Here is an 18,378-nt window from a genome sequence, read left to right as displayed (position 1 = left end):
GTAGTGAATATTAAATGCAGTTTTTAATACTTATTCTAATTACATTGTTAGATTTACATGCGACTACCCAGCTTAGATATTATCCTATTTTTCAACACCTTATAAATTAGTTTAATTCTTATACCTAATTATATATCTTAATTTTTTAGTTACCTTAATATATTTTCATATTAACGTACATATTTTTAATACTAATTGAATATTTCGTTTCTTCATTTAAAAAATAAAATAATTCGTTTTAAATTCACTGTCATAATTGATCATATTGAGAGTTTTTGTTTTTGTTTTTCTTTTTTCATTTTTCATTTTTCATTTTGTTTGTTACAATTTTAATCAGTCAATTAAAGATGATTATATTGGACCAATAGGAAGGACCACTGTATATTTCTAAAATTTATATAATTTTCACGTTACTACAATTATTTAATTATGATGAGTTGTTGAGTTGCTCATTATACTATAGTAGTGTTGCTTGGGTAGCTGTTAGAGAATATAAATTAAACTAAATTAAATACATATGTATAAATTATATTATATTTTCGTTTATGTATTATGGAACAGTTATTTCACAAATTCTGCTTTCATAAAAAGATAAATATCGTAATATTAGTAGAAAGAATAGATAGAGACTTTGTGCATGATTTGGGTATTCTATTGCAATTATTTGTACAATTGAATACCCTTGTTGTACTACCAGTGCATCAGTCTAATTTGATCAAGAATACGCTGTTTAAAAAATGTGCCAAGCATACCAAAAACAGTCGAAATAGCTGCTATACCCATCATGGCCTGCATGATACAATGAACTCCTGACAAGTCATCTGCGGATTGCCTAGATCTATGCCTTTGCCTATAATGACGTCTATCATGTTCATGCAATCTTTGCAATTGCTGCAATTCCTCATCGAAATGTGGGATCACTGCTAAATTGACAACCTCAGTTTTAGCAAGTATCTCCTCATTTGCGATAGTATCGAAGTTTCTTTCAATGAAACCGTTCTTATTCACGTCATTGTTATTTGATTGTTCATGATTTAGTTCTCTCTGACGGGAGCGTTCGTCAAGCATGGTATTGTCGCGACTAAAATCGATATCTGTATTTTTCGATTTTGTAGCAGTTGAATAGTCTGCTAAATTAACTTTTGTGAGGAAATGTAAATTGGTTGTCTCTGAATGATCTAAATATATTTCAGCTAAAGAACGACTGTTCGTTTCTGTTGTCGTTGGTATATCTTTTATTCGAAATTGTTTAAATTGATTTTTCTTTATTCCTAACACTTCAGAAAGTGGTTTATTTATCATAGGAAGTATTGTATCAGTAGGCCTGATAATGAACGAGCCAGTAGTGGGAATTACTTCTGAAAATTGTGGAATAGGTTCTAAATTTTGTTCATTGGTCTTTACTTGCACATTTCTCGAAAAATCGGATTTCTCAATATTTTCTTCTTCGCCTGAATCACCTAAATTCATTGGCTCAGAATCAATTGTTTCGTTGTCTGTAGAATTAAGGCCTGCATTCTTTTCAGTATTTCCAACTGTGTTATTGTCAAAGTTAACATTTTTTTGTTGAAATTTATTTGTTAGATTGCGAATAGGCTCATATTTAGAGTTTTCGGAGTCGCCGCGGTAAAGCAGTGCAACCTTGCCATCTGGTGTTAATACAGGTGTTATTTTAGGATGAGAAGATGCTAATCGGTGACTACTTTCCGGATCTGGAGATAACGCATCAAAGTCGGTAAATGTCATTTTTGGTTTTTTACCAACATTTTCCTGATCATTGTAACTATTCTCATTTGGTTGATAGACTATACCTACTTTTCCTAAAGGTGTTGAAATTATTTTAATAGCGTCATTTGTATTTTTCCGAAAATATCTACTATTTGACTTGCGTTTATTATTAAAAAAGTTTTTAGAATTTTCATCATTATCAGTATCATAATCGCCATAACTTCTATCTGTATCAATATCATAATCTTCATCATCGTTAGCAAAATTGCCGCTGCTTTCCCGCGTGTCAACTAAGTCCCTATTTGCATTCTCAGTTATAAATTTTTGTTGATTTTTAATATTTTTTTCGTTATTATCTGCTCTAAATTGATTATAATTGTTTTTTTCTTTTTCATTTTCATTAAAATTTTTCTCAAAATTTGGTTTAATTATAGGATAATCAGTTGTTTTCTCGATAGTTACAGTTAATTGTTCATCATCTTCGTCATATCCCATATCTTCCTCAACTTTATGAGATTCAAATATTAAACTTTTTGCTTCTGGAAGTGACTCGTAGTATTTATTTTGTGTTCCTGTATTTCCGAATTTTTCATTGTCATAGTCATTATAAAAATCTGTACTTGGATTTAGTTGCATTCTTTCTGATTCATAATCATCACCGCCCAACTTTAAATTTATATCAGTTTTACTTTCATTACTTTCATTACTTTCTTTCAATTGTGATTCATTTGTGCCAGTGTTTTCCTGTAATATCGATTCTTCATATTTGGTAGTAATATGTTGTTTATCATTGTTTCTACTTATTCTATGGTTACTAAAATTATTTGTATTATATAAATTATTTTGCCCTAAGTTAACATCTTCGCTACTGCTTAGCATTTGGGTAGTCGCATCTTTCAGTCAGTAGCATTTTTTTGTACATCCACATTTACGTACAATGTCCAAATTCTTTATATACTTTTTATTATTGTTACATATCATGCGAACCTGAAATTATATTTCATTTTAGTTTTAGATTAGAGTTGCAGAAGTTCTACATAAATATATACTTTTCTTCTTCGCACAATTTTAGCTGCACAACACTGATTCCCACACCCACCAACACATTTTGCATACTTTAGAGGTTGTCTTGACCGGCAATCATTTTCTGTGTAATATTCTCGAACCTGTTCTTTACGGCAAGAAGCTGGAATATTTTTATTAAAAACTAAATTATAACGCCCATTTCTATAATAAAAGCAATATATTGTAATTGAAGGAAATATTTACCAGTTGCCACAAGAGTCTCTGTTACATCTTCACCTTGCTCACAGTAACGACCTTTATGGCCCTGCCTACATTTGCACTGATAACCATCTCGCGACTGCATATTTGGAACGCAACGACTTCCCTTACGGCATTTATTATTTTCGCACGCGTCCACCTATTAAATGAAAACATACATATATTAATTATTAAATTCTTTAATAATTTTAGTGTTTCAGTAGTAGCTATACTTCTTCTTTAATATGCGGAGTTTCATCCATGAAATCTTGTTGTTCCTCTTCAGTATTTTCGCCTTCAAGTAGGGCACAACCAGGGGTTATTTTTTGTTGCCTTGCAGCATTTCCAAAATCTACTAATTTGTGATTAATCCAGACCTCTTTCATACATCCTTTAAAACTAGTAAGATTTCTTATTTGCCAGTTTTTAAACGCCTGTTGACCAATTTCTAAAGGAATTCCTCCCAAAAATAATGGTGTTGATAACTTTAAATAGTCATTTTTCCCTTCATTAATAATAGAACGAGCTAATCCTCGATTAACACGAAGTGTGAAGTTTTTCTTTATAGCTAAAAGTTCAACACAGTGATATTTTCCATCAGCTACCATTTCAAAACTATACATTGTTGACACTGGATAGTTTCCAACATCATAGCTAATTCGTATTCTACCATTAAATAACTCTACCGCTAAATGCGCGTCCTCACCATCATACATCAATATACCATTTTGTTCCGTGCTACTAAAAATAATAGTAACATTAGCATCAGGTTTAGTACGTAAAGGTTCCATTTCAACAAAGGAATTGTTGTGTACGAAACTTATACTTGTTAGATATTCACACCATTTTCCTGTATAACCAGGATGACATTTACAGAGATATTCTGAACCTGAGGGAACTGGTTGGAAGCAAACACCATGCTTACACTCATGGTTCTGACAAGGTGATGTTTGTGGATACATCATTGAAACCATGTTATGTCCTTCACAATATTTTCCGGTGAAGTCATCAGGACACTTACATACATAATCATTAATACCATCAATACATGTACCACCATTTCGGCATATATGATTTTGACAATCATCGATATTATCCGTACAGTTATCGCCGCGGAAACCGGCTGTACATTCACAAGTGTAATGGGTAAAGTGATCTAGACATTTAGCCCCATTAGTACACGGGTTGAATTCTTTGCTGCAGAAATTAATTTTTGTGTCACAGAATTCACCTAAAATATGAATGGAATATTTTACTTGTAATTACACATACGAAAACATGATTTAAGTATCCTACCAGAAAATCCAGGTTGACATTCGCATCTATATGACTCCACTCCATCAATGCAAGTGGCATTATTTTGACATTTTACTTCCCCTAGGCAATCATCTATATTTGTCTCACAACGAACGCCTGTATAACCAGGTACACACTGACAACTGAATCTGCCTTCTTCCAATACAGTACAAGTTGCATTATTACGACAAGGATTCCCATAACAAGCGTCAATCATAAACTCACAGTGCCTGCCGTGATAGCCAGGCTGACATAGACATTGGTAGTCTCGTTGTGGTAACGGCAAACACTGACCATTGTTATTGCAAGGATGTGTATAACAAGCATCACACTTTGCTAATATATCACTGCTTACTTTTGATTTACATACAAAATTATGAGAAGGTGTTGATAGTATTAGTTTATCCTTCATATATTCTGGCTCTGAGCAACGTGCGATTCCTGGTTCTACGTAATCTAGTTTGATCCAATCCGAAAACCATTTTAACGAGCAATCACAATATAATGGATTACTTCCAAGCGCACTATAACAGAACCCATAATTAAATATTTATCAAATATTTTAAATTTCAAAATAAATTACATATGTGTTAAGGATTTTAAATCATCAAAGGACCCTTCGGGAAGCATTGAAATACGATTTCCATGTAAAGATAAAACACGTAAGTTATGAAGTCCTGAGAGTGCATGTTGCTGTAGGCACTGTAGTTTATTGTACGATATAATCCTAAGAGAACGAAAAATGAATAACATAAATGCAATTGTCAATTATTCCAAGCAATTTTTTATTTGCAAGATACTTAAAAATATTCTACTAGCATACATTACAGTCTTAGAACGTGAATTATCTGTAACATAAGGAATTAATCATTTGCCTGTAAATTTATGTCAACAACTTATGCTGAACATCATTCATCGACAACAATCGGAAAAAACACTTGTACTTAAAGGCATTGCATTTTTTACACATCTTGCACATTTGAAATAAAAAAATACTTACAGTGTAGAGAGTTTTGTTAAGTTGGCAAAAGTGTGATTAGAAAGAATTGTTATTTGATTATTGCTCAAATCCCTTTACAAAAAAAAAAAAGAAAAAGAAGACATTAAGTTCGTTATAACAAGGCCAAATATACTATATGTAGAAACTTACAATCGAGTCAGCGATTTAAGATGTTTTATCCTATCAATGTGTATTAATGTAATATCATTGGATTCAAGATATAGTTCTGAGGTTTCAGCTGGTATACCACGCGGAATTTCTTTTAACTGATTCCGGGAACACCGTACAACAGTACCAGTGCATGTGCATGCCGGTGGACAATAACCATCACCCAAACATCCCTCGTTATTATCGGGCGAACATTTAAATTCGTTATGCTGCAGATCTCGAATCTGAACATCACGTACTTTAGCTGGAGATGCGCATCGCGGAGTGGCACCCATAAATCCTTTTTTACGTAACCATTCTGAAAACCAAGCCAGATGACAATTGCAATTGAATGGATTTGAAGCGAGATTTCTATACAAATATTATATAAGAAAAATAAGTTAAATTTTAATTAATTTTTATTATGCATATATAATCTAAATAATTTTAAATAGGCACTTACAGAGTAGTCAGAGCAGATAGAAACTCAAAAGACCCAGGCATGACGCAAGAAATCTCGTTGTCCAATAAGTTTCTATAATAGAAATGTATACAAGTTATGAAATAGAATACGAGTATTATTATATAAAATGTATAACTTACAAAATTTTTAATTGATGTAGACCTAGAAACATTTTGTTTGATATTTGTTTAATCTTATTTTCTCCCAATTGAAGTTCTTGAATTCGAGATGCTCCTTCAAATGCGTTAGGTTCAATGCTTGTGATATGATTATGTTTCATATCAAGTTTTGTGAGATGCGGTAGACGACCAAATAATCCATCCGAGTTTATTCGACCGATTTCATTATTATAAAGTAAACTAAAAAAGAATATTTCTTTAATTAAATATATAAATTAAATTTATTGTTGTTATTAAACGCACAGCTGAGTTGTATACAGCGGTACATCTCGTGGAATTTCTTTAAGTCCACGGCCTGAGCAGTCAACAATTGTTCCTTCACAATGACACATTGAAGGACAGTCAGTGTTCGTACGACATTCGCCAGATAATTTTATACGCATTTCATCCCATGAACCTAATGAGTTTATATATATTATATTTTATTCAATTTCTGCAACTATTTAAAGTTCATAAAATTTATATAATTATTTTATTTGTTAATTGGTATTGTTTTATAAAATAGTGTATTTTGTTATATTTACACTTGAACTTCTCTTCCCGCAGTGATTCGATACGCTTTCGGTGCATTCGCTTCGGTGATTCACAACGTGCACCACTTGTTTCTATAGGATTTTTGTACAGGTAATCAGCTAACCAACGTAAATTGCAATCACAAACAAAAGGATTCTTTGCCAAATGTCTAAATAATCCGAAAAAAAAAATAACTTTATTATCAGTCACTGTGATATTTGTACACATCTATATATATATATTTATATATTATAAAAAAGGATATATTTTATGACAGTCAATGAATTTCTTCTGCATATAATTTATATGCAGAGATGATATTGCATCCGTATACTTAAATAAAAATATGTCATTTAAAGTGAACTTATATCAATCATACTTACAAAGTCTGAATACTTTTCATGGCATCAAATGTCCCATTCGCTAAGGACTGGATATTATTGTCGTAAAGTGAGAGCAAACTTAGACTATGTAAGTCACGAAAGGCGTCCTTTCGTATGCATGAAATCTCGTTGGCGTTAAGTAAAAGCAATTGAAGTGAAGTTAGTCCTTTAAATACACCTGAAGGCAAGTCCTTTATTTTGTTCCCATAAAGAACTCTAAAAAGAACAATGGTTTATTTTTTTATTAAAATTTGTGCCATTTTAACATTAGAATCCAAAAAGCAAAATAAAAGTATTCGTAAAGAGTAAAGGTTTAATGATTTCAAATTAACAAAAAAAAAAGCGGCATCATTAGAATTTATTTGCAAAATAATTATGAATAGCTTAAAAAAAAAAAATATATATATATGTAATATATATAAATACTCACAGAGTAGTTAGTGCTTTTAGGCCACTTAAAGCATCATGCGCTATTCTCGAAATGTTATTATTTGATAAATCAATGCGTCGCAATCGTCTAAAATTTGCAAACGCTTTCGGTGGTAGTTCAGTGATAAAATTTTGTTCCAATCGCCTGAAGAACAAAAATAATTTAAAATTTTCAAGTTTTGATATTTTCTCTTTAAGTTTATATTTACAATTCAGTTGTATCGTCTGGCAATGATGAAGGTACCGATGTCAAACTTTTTTCGCGGCAGTCAACTATTCCATCAGCACATCGACAAGGATGCGGACAACTGTTTTCTGAACTACATTCCATGGGAGCATGCTCGGTTAGACCTTTAATATGTAAGTATGCATTTTATTTTCTTATATTGTGAAGAAGAAAAAATATATTATTAGCAACATAACACGAGAATTTGTCTTGTTCACGATATTGAATGATTGAGATTAGGAGCACTATAACAAACTACAACAGTAGTGTTAATAATTTGATAATACAAATTTATAATAGTTATAATTGTTGTTTACGAATAAACAATAAAAGTCGCATGCTTCAATTTATGAACAGTTCTTCACTGTCAAACCTTTTCTCTATGCGAAAATAGATACCTTGTCCTTACGGCACTAATTATTTAAATAACAGATTTGATAAAAAGGTTTTTCGAATTTTATATTACTTTAATTAATTGAATTTTTGGTTGACCATATAGCTGTTTCAAGTATTGCCAAATACCCATCGTGAGACTGCAAGTACCAGAAATCGAACTTGTGCCCTGCCAAATTAGAAGCTCAGAGTCAGCGCACCTTAACCAACTGACTCAAAGCCGTACTTGACTTCTATGCTCGCACATTTTTCTGGAGTTTTGTTAATTGGCTGTGAAAGTTTTATTAACAAATTCACTTGCTGTGTTTATATTATTAACAAATTTGTAATTTCTTAGAGGCGATACATCCTTAAGTATACGAAGGAACTTAACAGTTATAGATTTAAGATACTTCAACATAAATTGTATTTTATAAATTATGAAAATATATAAAAAAAAATTGTCGGAAAAATTATTTAGATCCAGGGACCATGAGACTATACGTCTACACTGATATTGTTATCGACTGTTCTATAACTCTTCAATAAGTATTATTATTAGATAAAACTGAAATCTCAAAACTGTTACAATTACAGATTTACTACATTTAAAAGTGCCCTGTAGCTTTGCCAATTATCAGCATAGAAATGCGAAATAGTAAATTGCACTGAATTTATACGTCGTCTGATTACTTGATAAAATACGATTCATTGTATAAAAACAGCAAAATAGAAAAAAACCTATACTTATATTTATAATTGCGACATTTAATATATTATTTTCATATAAAACTGTAATTTTTGTTTACTTTTCAATTGATGTTCAACTGAAAAAATATAGAGAATATAAACAAATTTACCTGAACATTTAAATTCTTGATCATGTAGGTCAGCTAAGTTTTGTCCTTTTAATTGCGATGGTGACTGACAGCGAGTATAGGGCGCAAGACGAGGTGCATTACGTAAATATCGTGACAGCCAAGATAAGTGGCAATCGCAGGAAAATGGATTATCCGAAAGTCGTAATGCACGTAGTCGTCCCAATCCATTAAACACATTATGAGGAATTGTAGTTAAATTGTTGTTGTTTAATGTTCTATATATAGAAAAGCATCAGTAAAATATTAAAATATTTTATAAAGTTATTCCACGTTTATTACAAACATAACAATATTTACTTTTATTCTATTTAAAAGCAGAATTTAATTTTATTTAAAACTGAAGTATAGAGAAAATAAGAATTTAGATAAAACTTAAATACCCTTCATATAAAGTTATTGATAATTCATTAATGTTGTTGTTGTAACCCGCCAGGACCTGCTTGTGAAGTCCCTTTGGGGGTGTGACTCCGGAACGTAGACCCGGCCGTTCTTGTAACCATAATTCATTAATAAAAGTCTTTACTTTAGAGCAGAAAAATTTAATATATATATTTTTTTTTTAAATACGAATAATACGATTAAATACGATTAAATCTTGTTTATGAACAATCTACCTATACTCAAATCTGAGCTGATTGATTCAATTGTTGATGGTAAAAGATTATATTTGTTCAATATTCAAGAAATATCGTGAAAATGCTTGCATGATAGTTTTATCTAAATTTAATTTAGTCTAAATGAAATTTGGATAAAAAATAAGTTACAAATGTAATAAGCCTGACAAATGTTCAAGAACCGTTTGCAAAATGTGTACAAATCTAAATGTCTAATATATTCAATATACTACATATCCGCAACTGATATCTTTCTATCAAGAAAATAGTTTTTCTCGTCTTAATTGACTTTAAAAATCAAACTGAGAGATTAGTTTGCTACAAGCTGACAAACAAATAATCAGAAGACATGGATAAATTGAATTAACTTAAGGAATAAAGTCTATTCGAATATATAGACGGATAGATTGTATAGACTTGCAGTTTCCACACTTCGTATGAGATAGGTATAAAAATTTCTTTCTAACATATGATAAAACTATGTTAAGGATTATTTTTAATATTAAGATTACATACTAGTATACAAAAAATACATTGATAATATAATTTTGAATTTTTTTTTTATAATTTTTAACACTTAAGATTTTTATCACAACTTTTTTTTAAGATTTTTTAAGATTAGAAGCTTAACGTTAGTCACAGCTTTGCAATTGGTTTCAATTTCTAAATATCAAATTATTTTGTAAATTCAATTTTAATACACAAGCTTTTAAATATTTCAAACAATAGAAATTCAATAGAAATTCTTTGAAGAGAATTTAAAAACTTTTTTCTACTACATTTTATACCACACAAAATACAATAAACATGCAATACATAGTCACAACTTTACAACTTTACGTACAGAATTTCTAACTCAATGAGTCCTTTGAAAACGTGTTCATCCATACAAGTTATTTGATTATTATCAATTTGCAGGCTCCGTAATGATTGCGCTCCCTTAAAAGAACGTCGTCCAACAGTAGCTATAGCATTATGAGAAATATCTCTAGCAAAGAAATAGTTAAATATTACCAAGTTACTTACAACTTATTTCATATTTCACAAAAAAAAACGTTCATGAAATCAATTTAAAGCAAAAAATATTTCAAGACAACTATCTACGGAAGTACAGAAATCTCTACAAAATTATAACTAATATCTAAACTACTTACAATCGTAAAAGACTTGCTGAACTTATCACAAAGTTTTCAGGGATTGCCTTTAGCCGATTGTTGTTAAGGCGTCTTTAAAGCAATGCAGTTTAATTGTAACGTGCACAAATCCCAAGTTAAAAAATCCATATACATAAGAAATAAATTAAATCAAACATAAGAAGTATTAAATAAAAATTCTACATTTACTCGTACATAAGCACTAAATCAGAAAACCTTGCTAAACGACTACTTACAGTCTCTCCAAAGATGTTAAGTCTTGAAAGGCACCTTTTTCAATCGTGTGAATTTGATTATCTGTCAATTGGCTAAAAACAAAAAAAAAAATAAATAAATAAAAAGTTAAAAAAAAATTAAAATAAAAAGATAACACAAATGTTTTTTACTTACAGTATCCTTAGTTTTGAAAGCCGTTGAAAGTCATGTTCAAATATTACAGTAATATTGTTGCCTTGTAAATCACTGAAAATAATATATATATATTTATATAAACATAAAAACAAATATTTAAAACAAAATAATAAGAACAGTTAGTAGTCATATATAACAAGAATTTAATACTCTTCTGTTATTAAGTATGGTTAATTTATGTCATATATGTATTAAACTACAATACAAATATATATATCATCATTAGAATAATTAAAGATGACAGATGAGCACTGCTAAGTAATAACGATTATGTCCCGGAATTCAACATGTCTCTATTAAAAAAACACGAAATATATCTACAGGAGTCTGATATTGCAGTAATAGGTAGCTTAAGATAATGTTGTCGCTGTGATTTGCATTGCACTTTCCATTGTTCGGTTAATGATTTTTAGGATGTATCCTCTACATCTTAAGTGTCGTTCTTTTGTCGTGCGTCCTTTCCTTATCTAATATCGAAATACATTTGTAATTTGTTTCTCCCTTGTGTTAGGCTAACATTGCAATCACTCTACCTGTTGTTTCTGTGTTCCTTTATGCGTACCTATTTCTAAACATTTGCCTTCATTTCAGGTATGAATCAGGTTGTGATTTAGTAAATATCAATTTTTTTTTTAAATTCGTGAAAGTTACACACGACCAGACTTAGCCTCTTACTTGCAGTTCAAACATTCAAATTAGTCATTTTCTAAGACTCTACTATTTCATTGTGATACCACTACTTCATATAAGACCGCAACGTAAATTAAATTAATTAACGTACATTAACTTAAATTATGAAACCATTTCAAGGCCCCAATAGAGTACAGAATGTCTAAAAAGTTCGTTCTAATTTTGGTCAAAGCTCTTTCTTATTTTTACAATTTCTACAATATTTATAATAGAGAATTCTCAGTCTAAGATAGTGTGTAGCAAATAGTCAGCGAACGGTTATGCAAGCCACAAGCTTAGACATATCCTGCCATAGTAAGCTGAGTAAATCCCTTGACTTTGTTCTATCAAGTGGCGACTACATTAATCTGGACGTCAGTCAAATGTAGTCATTTGATCAGGACAAGAGTTCGTCTTTTGAATGAGACTATTCTTCAATCTTAATTTACAAAGGTCATATGAGGTATTCTGATACCTATTCTCTTCATATTCAGGGGAGGATTAGTACTACGTTTAGCTAGTTCATAGGCACTGTAGTTTCCTTCGACATCGTTATATTGAAAGACTCACATATGTGGTGGAAGTTACTCATAATACGTTTCGGTTGACTGGTTCAACTAAAACCAAATCAACTCAGCACTATGGTACCGGTACTGATAGGCCACTACGCATTGGAAAGGCATGCCATAAGATTTGGTCTAACAGTTTTTGTCACAGTTGTGGATCCGCGGATAAGGAGAAAAGTGTACTCCAATTCAGATTCAAAATCTTGTCAGATTCAAAATCTTGGAGCCAATTTTTTAACTCATTTAATAAAACTTTCATCCTTTAGAATTAGGGGCAAGTTTATAAGTTTGACAGATTGTTTCTGTTCTACTCGAATGAGGGAGCTGTCTTATTCCTTTTAAGAAAAAAAGTGATTGTGCACTCAATTTTTCGGACTTCTACGTTTAAGGTGCTGCTTCAGAACTACGTATGGACATTGTCTTACGTGTGATGTCACAATGGACCATTATTTGTACGTATCTAAGATTTGGTCGACGAGGCTGCCACTCTAATATAACTATAAAATATAATATAATTGAATGAGTATCAATTAAGAAAGCTCTTCTTAAAGAGTATCTAAAGATTTATTAAAAGTTTCCGATGATTTTTAATTCTTCGTCTTTTCTTCGGGAATACGATGGAGTGGATCCTTTGGATTGTCATTATATTCCAACCGAACCTCATTAATTTTTATCTGGTCATAAAATTCCTCTAAAACCAAAATAACTCATAACGTACAATAGATCGAGTATCATTACATTCATGACCAAGATATCTGTCATTTCATATTGAATGTTAATTTGAGAGGTCAAATACTTTTCGTTTGATTTCATTAAAAATTCTTCTAAAGATTTATTACCATTTCACGGCAATAAATTTTCACATCGAACTGACATTAAAAAAAATTTTATACGCACACTCGTTGCTATATATAATCAATTAGTATTAAATCGGCGAGTTCACCTAATTCACACGTCTTCTGCTTACTTTTTTACAACAATTAATAAGATTGCACAATGCGTTCTACGATTAATTGAAACATGTGTAGCAAAATTTGTAAACAACGCGTCTTACAATTGATTGTAGCATATGTATCTAATGTTATTTACAAAAGGAAACAATATGTATAGTATATTGCCATTTACAGTTGTTGTTGTATTTTATTGCATAGAGATAAACACTTGATATCTTTTCCAATAATTGAAGATTCTCAGTGCATGGAAATAAATCGCTCCTTCTTACAAAGAATAATGATCTTTTCAATTAAAGAGTTGCAAATGAGCTATAATCTAGATGAATAAAAAACTAAAATGCATTTTATTTAGCTGGGATAGTTGATCTACAATGGAAACTCTGATTAACGACTGGATGAAAATCAAAAGGTGTCGCTACAAATACGAAATTACAGATTAGCTCCACGCTAGACAGACAGCTGCTTTATCCTTTACCCATTCTTAGCAGAATTGGCGCTGTCGGCTAGATACCTAGATGCGGGACCCGCACTACCATCTAATGGAACTGTTTGATATGATAGTATATTGTTTTTGTTTGAAAGGATATGAGACTTCTGGAAATTGTTGTTTTTTCTGATTCTTTAGGATACTGTGGTAGAAATTGTTTTCTTCGTCAGATAAAAATTCTGGCGATTAGAGCCAGTTTTAGTAGTAGGTAAATATATTTTCTGAGATCCTGATCATAATACTCTGAGATACTGTTAAATTTTATTTATTTTATTTCATTAGAGTCTAAGTAAGGACGTGTCTAATTTGTTCGCCATTTTGTGTATTCTCTATTCTTAAAGATTTCCTTGAGGCTATTATCATTATCTGTCGTGATTCTGATGTTATCTTGTTCTGTATTATTTTTTTCGTACGAAATTTTTTTTTTCACGTACGATTTTGCCTTTATAAGATAAACTCGTTTCTTAAGTAGACTTTCATATAAATTAAAAATAATAAAAACAAATTTTATTTAAAAGTTAAATTAAGTGTAATTTTTACAGTGTTTACTAACTTATGTACGTGACATTGATTGGAGGGACTTAAGTTTTCTATAAAAAAATAATTGAGACTATCAGATTATATAATGACTATATATACTGAATTGTTGGTAGCGATACAATAAATTCTTAGAATTCGTGTAACCAGACTTACCCTAGCTTTAGTCGGGTTAGAACAATAACAACTGTTATCAAAAGGTTATATTATTAAATAAATACATGACTTTTATTACACTTTTGAGACACGAAATGTACTCTAGAAAGGCAGCAACACACACAGCATAGCTATAAAATATTGTTATACTATAAATAAAATAGTATATTAATAATTACCGATTTTTTAATATCAAAAAGAATAAATCTTAAAATGCAGATTTATTGGGATGAGGATAAGGCGATTTACGTAAGTCGAACAGAGATATGAATTATCGGCGTTTCTATTCATTTATATTATAGACGATCTCGGAATTGATGAATCGGTAAAACAATACCTTAAGTATGTATTGACATATGTTTGCGTTACTTAGTAACTGTACTAGAACAAATATTATGCGCCACTCGTTAAAGAATTTCAATAAACTATATTGGAACGAAACAAAATTACAAATAATAGGCGTATTCGGTGGCTCGCAAGTACGACAAAAAACAGCAAGTTGTTGGCCTATGCAGGCTTATACTGGCCGCAATGTACGCAAAACAACAACACTATTTTCTCTACCTCGCGTAACTAGCATAACTATGCTGGCCAACCACATCGGCCAGTAAAAAAAAAAATGTTACCAACGCAATAAGCGAACTATTGTGAACCTTCATTGAAAATTCCAACGAATAGTGCAATCAAATGTCAAAAATTGAGGAAATAAAAATTCAAACAGAATTCAAAAATTTGAAAAATCTTGAAAAGTAACGAAGAAATAATAAGAATGGAGAAATCGTAAGTATTAAGCACATTGAATTTTTTATTATGTTAGTTATTACCAAGTAACATTTATTTTATTTCATTTAATTTGTAGTTTACATACGTAAAATTAATAAACAAACATAATTTTTGAAGTTTTTCTAAAAAATTTTTTTATAGAAATACACGCAAACTATGGACCACAAAGGAAACGAAGTGTTTTCTAGAGTGCTGCTTGACACGAACATTCATAACATTTAAAAAATCCGTGAAATAACTTGCATCCCTCGGCCGCTGCAAAACGTTGCTTTCTTCTCCCAACATCGACAGTACCTACAAAAATTTACTTATCTTAGTGTTTTATTTTTAAATTTCCAATATTCTTACCATTCCTTTTAATTCCGTGTTCATTTTAATTTTATAATATTTTTATATAAATATATTTGATTTATATGCACATATACAAAATTTGCTGCTTGTCAAAACAAAACATTTGACAGTGATGCCAATGACTCGCGTGGCCAACATAGGCCAACATGCATTTTTTGCCGTACTTGCGAGCCACCGAAAAGGCCTAATATATAAATTTACTTTGTGAATCAATTTGTTTACAATTTTTCTGAATTACATTTTTGTATTTTCACATATTAACGTAGGTGATGATTACTAACGATTATAAGAATTTATTAAGCATAACATAGCTAGCCTATTAAAACACGAAATTTTGTATAAGTCACTTTATATATATATATTCATGAGTCACCTTTATAACGATTAATGTATTAGCACCGTGTGAACTTGTAAACACGTTAGAGAAGCAAGGATAATTCCCTTCTTCACTTACTAGTTTTTATTTAATTATTTATTTATTATAATGAAGAATAACAAAAAAAATAAAATTAATATGAGTATATTTAAGTTTCTATACTCACAGTCTTTCCACATCGGAATATATTTTCCTGGGCACTTGGGTTAGTCCGCGATGGGAACAATCCACAGTCAATCCATTACATGAACAAACACGAGGACAACGGGATTCGCTTATGATACCAGGATTCCCTCCAGGAATGTGTATTCCAACTGAACTGCTGCCATACGGTTCAGCATTTACGTTGTAAGTCCAAATAAAGACCAACCACAAAATAAACTGCAATGCATAAATATTGGCAAATCCACCCATCCTAGTACCATTTGTTCCTCCTTTACACTGCATTGGTGTACGTGGGGATGATATCATTGTGTCTCATTAAAACAAAATGTCTTATTCAATACAAATTTTCAATACTATCATTAGAAAATATCTTAATTGTGTACTCTGGTTGAAAACCATAGTCTGTAACTTATTAGAAGTAAAAAGTTCGGTTTCTGCATTAGTTAAATTAGAAAGCAACGAGGCTATTGTTAACAGATACTGTTAACATAGCTCAGGTTGTTGCAGATTTTTTCGTTGTTCTTCAGTTACATTTTTGTAACAACACTCTTTCACTTTAGTTTTAGTTACTATTTATTTATGAGAGTTATCTGAAAAGAAAACAAAAATAATTACAAATACAGTTTTTTAATAAAATTTTCTTATTTCATATAAAAAAGTACAAGGAACCCAAGAAGTACGATTTCTTTATTTCAATAAAGCATATTTGCAACAATTTACGTTATTTCAATGATCACTGATATTGGGGGGTTTACAGTTAGGCTAAGGCCCCTATGCACTGCGACCAGCTTGATGTATTGTACTATATACTAACGTTATTTAGTATCTTTTAAATGTATTCAAGCCTATTTTGCACTGTTTAGGATTATTCCATTATTGTTTTAAAAATGATTATCAGTTCCAACTCCTGCAGTCTCTTTTTCGTGAGAATTTATTTTGCGTTCCTATTTTAGATAGTTAAATAAATACACATATACCAATCTTATTAATAATTTTAGAGACTATTTAATGGAATTAAATTTTAAATCTTAAACAACCTTCAAGAACAACATTAATTCTCTGTGATATCATATAGGCTATAACCAAAAACAAAACATACAATTATTTTAAAACCCGATCCTTTCAATATCCTATACCTATTCATATCGAAAGAAATAAAGTCTATTTTAAAAAAATAATTACATCTCATGAAACTATTGATCCAAAAGCTGTTCACTGGTAATCTTCTTTTTTCATTTCCTAAAAGGCATATAGCTACAAATATGGACTATAATAAGGATTATGCTTTCCTAGTATGCATGATAAACATTGCTATTTGCTTCTACAATAAATTATTTAATCTTTATTTTATAAAATAAAGATTATTTTATAAAATAATTTTTATAAAAAAAAACTGTTTTTATAAAAAAAAAACAGCATATCGAAGTTCACTTCAGAAGTTCATTATAGTAAATCGGAACATGATGGATAAAAATTTCTCTTACAAAAAATGTTTTTAAGATAATAAGGCACTAATGTACTGAAAAAACTGTACTACTAAACTGTTGAGATTAGTAGGGTTTTCTGAAAGAATGACCGAAAGTTTTATACTTCAAATCAGCTAAATTTCGATATCTATTGTGTTTTATAACAAAAACACAGATCAGTCATAAAATTAAAGTGTATTTAATGGGCTAAAAATTTGAATATAAGTAAAACTATATTAAATATTTCAGATATTGAAGTTTTTATGACGGATTTTTCTCTCACATACTATATTTCGTTTATCTGAAATCAATAAACATCAACTTCTACAGTAGACTTGCGGTTTATCGAGCTTTAATAAATACGATAGCTACTCCTGTGCTTTGTAATTGTGATTTTCCAGAACAAATATATATTTGAACATGTTTGAACCTTTTCGAAAGAATATTAAACATTTCTTTTAGTAAATAAAGTTAATAATATTTATACGATTTCGCTAAATTTGATCTCGACATTCAATAATGGGATGATCGCAGAGTCTTAATTTGATAGGAAACAAATAATGCCTATACAATACAAACCGAACTTTGTATAGTATTTTTGATTTCAATATATTGTTTTTGAGTTAATACTCGTAATTTCAATTCACTACACATTTTTGAAAGTTCAAAAAACACTATTCCACAATTCAATTATTTGATGACCGCAGATGTCTGCCGCCAAGTTTCTTTGAATTTATTTTTCAGATAGTAAGCATTTCGATCAAAACTCCGAGAATTTTTGTTAAATACTTACTCGAAGAAGCATCTGTT

The 18,378-nt window shown here is 30.4% G+C and overlaps 1 pseudogene; it reads right to left on the bottom strand.

Annotated features, from left to right (window-relative positions):
* Positions 1 to 192: 192 nt before the first annotated feature.
* Positions 193 to 16,693, bottom strand: LOC119673902 (annotated as a pseudogene).
* Between the last annotated feature and the right edge of the window lie 1,685 nt (positions 16,694 to 18,378).

This window comes from Teleopsis dalmanni, chromosome 2 (assembly GCF_002237135.1).
Source record: "Teleopsis dalmanni isolate 2A chromosome 2, ASM223713v2, whole genome shotgun sequence".
In the NCBI taxonomy this organism is placed as follows: Eukaryota; Metazoa; Arthropoda; class Insecta; order Diptera; family Diopsidae; genus Teleopsis; species Teleopsis dalmanni.
Note: the sequence above shows the minus strand (reverse complement) of the source record. Positions and strands in the feature narration are given on the sequence as shown.